The following is a 5,882-nucleotide window of genomic DNA, read 5'->3' as shown; positions in this document are numbered from 1 at the left end:
ATTGATAAAGAAAAGAAGTAATATAGTCATAGTTGTTTCTTTAAAAAAAGATTCTGTGTTAAGAACATACAGTAGTAAAGTAGTATAATATAGACAAGAATTTGCTGAGTGTTGAGTATAAAACAGTGAATGAAATATTATGGCCTTGCCCTTGTAGATCTTACAGTCTAGTTCTGAAACATTAAGGGTCTAAATTAAGAGAGTAACAAAGCCATTATAGAGGAGAACATGAATGTTACAATAATGGTGATAATAATAATAATAAAATCAGGAATCGTCATCATGATAGTGCTTATTACCATTTACCGGATACTTCCCATTTGTCAGATATCAAACACTTTATATGCTCTATTTTTGATTCTTCACACTGTAGCTATGTAATTTCTACAGGCTATATCTTTTTTAAAAACTTTCTCAAACTCTTCCAGAGTCTTCCCACATCATTTAGTGGCTATACCCACGTTCTTAGAATAACCAACAAAGCGCTCCAGGCTGTGACCCAAGGTGACTTCTTTAACTTCTGCTTTCTCTGCTCCAGCCATAGTGTATTCCTACGTTGTCTGAGGTGACTCTAGGCACCTTTTTGTCTCAGTGCTCTTTATGTCCAGAATGTTTTTTTCCCCATTATATTCCCCACAGCTCATTCTCTCACTTATGTCAAGCCTCTGCTTGAATGTCATATTTTCAATGACACCTTCACTGGCCACCCTGCATGACATAACTCCTATAACGGTCTCTATTCCCTTTGTATTGCTTTATGGTTGTCCTTGACATTTATCGTATTCTGACACACCACATATATGTTGATTTTCTTTCTCTGTTAGATCATAAACTTCATGAAGGTAGTCTCTTTGTTTTGTTGATTGTTCTATTCTTGGCACCTAGAATAGTGTTACTATATAAGATCTGCTCAAAACTAATATTGAATGGAAGAACGAAGGCCTATAGTAGCCTTATGAGATCATTACTATTATTTTTCCTACTTTACTGATAAGGAAACATATCAATTGAAATACTAAAGATTCTGTATCTGGCAGAACTGAGATTTGGGATTTTAAAAAATTCACATTTGTTGTACTATGCGCTGGGCATTCTTCTGAGTGCTTTATGTATATTAATATCTAATCCTCACAACAACTCTTTTTATGCATGAGGAAACTAAACTGGGGAGGGATTATGATCTTGCTTGGCATCTGTCACTTGCAGGTAAATTGGGGGCCTGTGCTCTTAACTATTTTGCTACATTACCTGATATGAATTCTGGAAGAAATATGTGACTTTGCCTCTTGGGAGAAAGAACTCTAGGATTTCTAAGATTTATTTTGATTGGGAACTTCCACAGATGGTAATCAAGTAAGTCAAGGATGGTAGGATGATTTGGTTTCATTCTCCCCTAACTCCAGACTCCTGTATTAGGATACAAGTTCATCTGTAGTAAAAGGGATCTAAAATAATCATGGCAGATTACAAATGTTAGCAGCTGATTCAAATCGAAGTTCAAACTGATACACAGACTTTTGCCTAATGAAGGCCTCAGGATCCTCCTTATTGCTCTGTGATAATGGGAGTGCCTTCCCCATCTTAATTTGTGCTGCTATAACAAAACACCTGATATTGGGTAATTTACAAAGAATAGAAATTTATTTTCTCACAGTTCTAAAGGCTGGAAAGTCTAAGATCAAGATACTAGCAGGTCCAGTGTCCAATGAAGGCTTCTCTCTGCTTCCAAGATGACACCTTGTTGCATTCTCTGCAAGAGATGAATGCTATTCACATGATGGAAGTGCGGAAGGGCAAAGGAGGGTCTAAAGTAGTTCTTTCCAGGACTTTTATAGGTGCAATAATCCACATGTGTAAGGGCGGAGCTCTCATGACTTAATCACTTCTCCAAAAGGTTTTACCTCTTAGTACCACCATAATGGGTGGTAAGTTTCAACATAAATTTTGGTGAGAATACCATCATTCAAACCTTCCAACAAAACAGCTCACCACATTTCAATCCTCAGAAAGGGATGAAGGGAAACAGCAAGTGGAATTCCTTTTCTTCTTCTTTTTTAAACAGAGGGTCTCATTATGCTGCGCAGGCAAGTCTTGGAATCCTGGGCTCAAGTGATTCTCTTCCCTCAATTTCCTGTGTAGCTGGGATTACATGCATGCACCACTGCAGCCTAGCATCATTTCTTTCAATAGTGTGATCCAGAAGGTACAAATATCATTTTTATTCACAGTCTATTGGCCAGAATTTAGTGACATGACACACTAAGGGGTCAGTATGTGTAAAGTGATATGCACATTAGGGATCAACAAGCAAGTAGTCTCTACTACAGCTGTCCAATAAGCTTTTCAAATTTATCATTGTCAAAACCGAATTCCTTCTTGTTATTCTAAAATCTGCTCCTCTGCACAGATATCCCCATCCCAGTTAATGATGGAAAATGGGACAGTGTTTGAGGTGTTATAGAAATCTAGTTCAAATTCCCTACAAAGGGTTGAAAACTTAGTGTCTTAAGTTTCCAAGTGAGGTCTATGTTCAATATTCAGACTTGAACTCTGACCAAAGTGAAAGAGAAAGAGTACATGTAAATTGTAATATGGAGGGCAAAGAGAACCAAGGATGGAGAGGAAGAGGATTCTGCATAAGAGAATTGAGGAAGAGTGGCCCAAAACACTTGGAAAAAAAAAGTCAGAGAACTTAAGGTGATGGAACCAAAGAGCAGTTTCCAGGAGGCATTGGTTAGCATGTTGAAGGTTGCAGAAAGATCAGATACTATGAAAAGTGAGAAGCAACCTTTGATTTAGCTATTATGTTATAGTGACATTGATACAAGGAATGTATAAAGTAAAATGGAGGTAGGTGCTAAATTTTAGTAGTTGAAGAAGGTTTTGGAAGGAAATGGTAAACTGAGTATAGATACCTTTTAAAACAGAAAAGACAAATAGAGGGAGAATTTATGAACAGGAGAGGGAAAAACAGAGGGAGTTAATTTTTTTTAAAGGGGTCTTGAGGCGACCCCTTTTAAAAAATGTCTGTATAAAGGAGGAAGGATGATTCATACTTGACAGGTCAGGAAGAAGGCAAATTTAGCTCTGTATGAATGAAAGCAGGGCACTAAGGAGTTCATACTGGATATATGTAACAGTAAATAACAATATTAATAATACTAATATTACTATTTCTAGTAAGCACTAACATTTATTGTGTTCTTTATTTATTGAAACTAACATTTCTTGGGTACTTATCACATGCTTCTTGGAGTTAATTTTGCTTCAGAAGTACTTGTTAAATATTGGGAACTACTCATACACCAAAATCTTAGAATCTTTCAAGAGATGAGTGTTATATTTTGATGCAGCCTAAAAATAGCAATTGTGAATATTACCACATCTGAACTTTCTCCTTCATGCTCTCAGATTATTTCTGATTGTGGGGCATGCTGTATAATAAAAAATTGTGGTTTTATTTTTTAATTCATCTGTTGTGATTCACATCAATAAGAAATTTTGAGCACTGAAACAGCCCTGTCAAAAACTCCCACTTCACTGGCAGATTAGGGAAAAATATTTCATTTTCAAAAAGTATATTAGTATTAGTACATATTAATAGACAACCCTACTCCACATGAAAAAGTGTTCAGTTTTTACAGGTGTGATATCCTCCTGAACTGCCTTCTAGAGGGGAGGATAGAGATTGTTGATCTTTTATTGATTCCCAAGGCCTGGCACAGTTCTGGGTAAACACAAGTTCAAAGTTTGCACATAGCATTGATGTATACACTTATAAAATTATACTGCTTTTTACTTTTTACCTGAAATGGGAAAATTATTAGAAACTACTGGTTCTCATTTGGACTAGAATAGTCTAAAGAATTTACTGCAAACTTAGATATGAAGTTTTTTTCTGAGAAAACATACTTGAAGAGAAATAAGGGTCTGGTTTCAGATAAACATTTTCTTTTTCATCAAAACTTGTATGTATGGAAATGGAACACTACTGGTATCCTGAGGACTCCTGATAATATTCATTGCTGACAATTTTTATTAATCAACATTTCTTAATTTAAAAATGGGTAAACCAAAAAATACAGAGTTCCTGTATCAAGTTTAACACTGTAGTCACACACAAGAATATATATATATATATAACTTGAAGAACTAAAAGGATAAGGGTAATTTTTTCAGATTCCCAGGAAGAATTAGTTTTTTTTGTTGGTCTTACTTAAAACCAGAATAGTCATTTCAACATCTAAAAGTAGATTTACTTCCCTCAGTCTTGAAACTCTTTTAGAACTCATGGATTTCAGCCACATTTGAAACTTCAGTCTATTATAAAATTAATTTCACTTAGACAATTCCTATTTAAGAGAAAATAAAATAGCTAAAAGTATCTTCATATGATAAATCTAGTAGTAAAATTTTGCTTTATTTATTCTAATAACGTATTCAAAGATTTTCATTCTCAGTTGCCAGTAGCTTCCAAATGTGAATCTGTAATGGGGGAGAAATGGAAAATGAATAAAGATATTTTAAAAATATCTTACAATCAGACATAGCTTAATACTTTCATTTATCATCAACTGTCCTAGAATAACTTAAATTACTCTTGCTTTTTTTTATAGTTAATTTAATAATTGATTATAGGTGGGAGGTGGATTATTTCTATCCATATATACACATTTATGTATAAAAATGTCAATTACCTGATTTTTATAAAAAAGATGATATTAAGAATTGCAATGTAAAAATTCACTGCTGATTGATGACATTAACATTTTCTGAATACTAGATGACTGGTGTATCACATAGTACTTAAAGGCTTATCCAAAAAGTGGAAAACCTTAAGACTGAATTAGTGATTTTTAAAATAACTTCGCTAGCAAAATCCCCCTTGAACAAAACAAAAAAACAACAACAAACAACAAAAAAACCCCAACCCTTTTTAAGTCGCCCTAGTACCAAGTATGACACATGGATTTAAAAAGGCTAGGCTGTTATACGGATTAAAATTACCCTCTACCCCCATGGAGTCAACTAAGAGACCACTTACTTTGACAACCCACTAAATGTCAACACTACGGGAGGTGGGCTTTTACCTTCTAATCACATCCTGTGTTGTCAAGTGGCCTAAGCAGATGACCTTGGTCCTTGAACACTGGCTCACACTCTCGGGCCACCCCTGAAATGTTTACAAGGGCAGCTCTGGGAGAAAAGGAATTCGGGTCGGAACCTAGTATCTGTCGGTTCTGCCTTGCCTCGGGCCTGGGGACTATCAACACTGCCGAAGCTGACGTACGGAATCAATTCATTCCCCAATAAAATCGGAGGCGTTTCTTGGTTGGGTAGGCCCGGGACTCCAACCCTTCTGGGGATCGCTGGGGTTTCCAGAGTGTACCCAATTCTTTCTATTAGGCGACAGAGAGCAGGGGCTTAAAAGGGAGATTATTCTTTTTGCCCAGTCTCAAGATGGCGACCAACCCTAAACAGACTCCGCCGGACCGCGGGCCATCTCCCCTTCCCACGGGCCCCTGCGCCGGCGGCGACGGTAAGCGGGAGGTGAGGGCAGAGTCGCACGGGATTTGGCCCCGCCCTCCCGCGCTCATCCTAGCACCGCCCCGCGTCCCCGCGTCCGGCTTGGAGTCCTCGCCTGGCTGGGAGGCGCGCGCTGCCTGCCGGGATACTCGGCCCGCCCAGCCAGTCCTCCCGTCTTGCGCCGCGGTCGCGAGATCCGCGTTTCTCCCAAGATGGTGGCGCTGGGCTCGGGGTGACTACAGGAGACGACAGGGCCTTTTACCAATCGCCAGGATCCCGACGCATCACACTTCGCTCACTCGCGCACCCTGCCACCGCGTAGTTATTGCCGACCCGGGCGCCCGCCACCCGCCTCC

At 38.3% G+C, this 5,882-nt stretch overlaps 1 long non-coding RNA gene across 1 annotated transcript; it reads right to left on the bottom strand.

The window, feature by feature from the left end:
• Positions 1-4,401: 4,401 nt before the first annotated feature.
• LOC125613345 lies at positions 4,402-5,876 on the bottom strand. The gene is made up of 2 exons (XR_007343883.1): positions 5,091-5,876; positions 4,402-4,485 (listed from the first exon to the last, which is right to left on the bottom strand). It is a non-coding gene; the product is annotated as an uncharacterized LOC125613345 (long non-coding RNA).
• Positions 5,877-5,882: the final 6 nt, after the last annotated feature.

The sequence above is a fragment of the Marmota marmota genome, unplaced genomic scaffold, assembly GCF_001458135.2.
Source record: "Marmota marmota marmota unplaced genomic scaffold, marMar, whole genome shotgun sequence".
Lineage (NCBI taxonomy): Eukaryota > Metazoa > Chordata > Mammalia > Rodentia > Sciuridae > Marmota > Marmota marmota.
The sequence above is the reverse complement of the archived record's forward strand: the minus strand, read 5'-3'. Positions and strand labels throughout refer to the sequence as shown.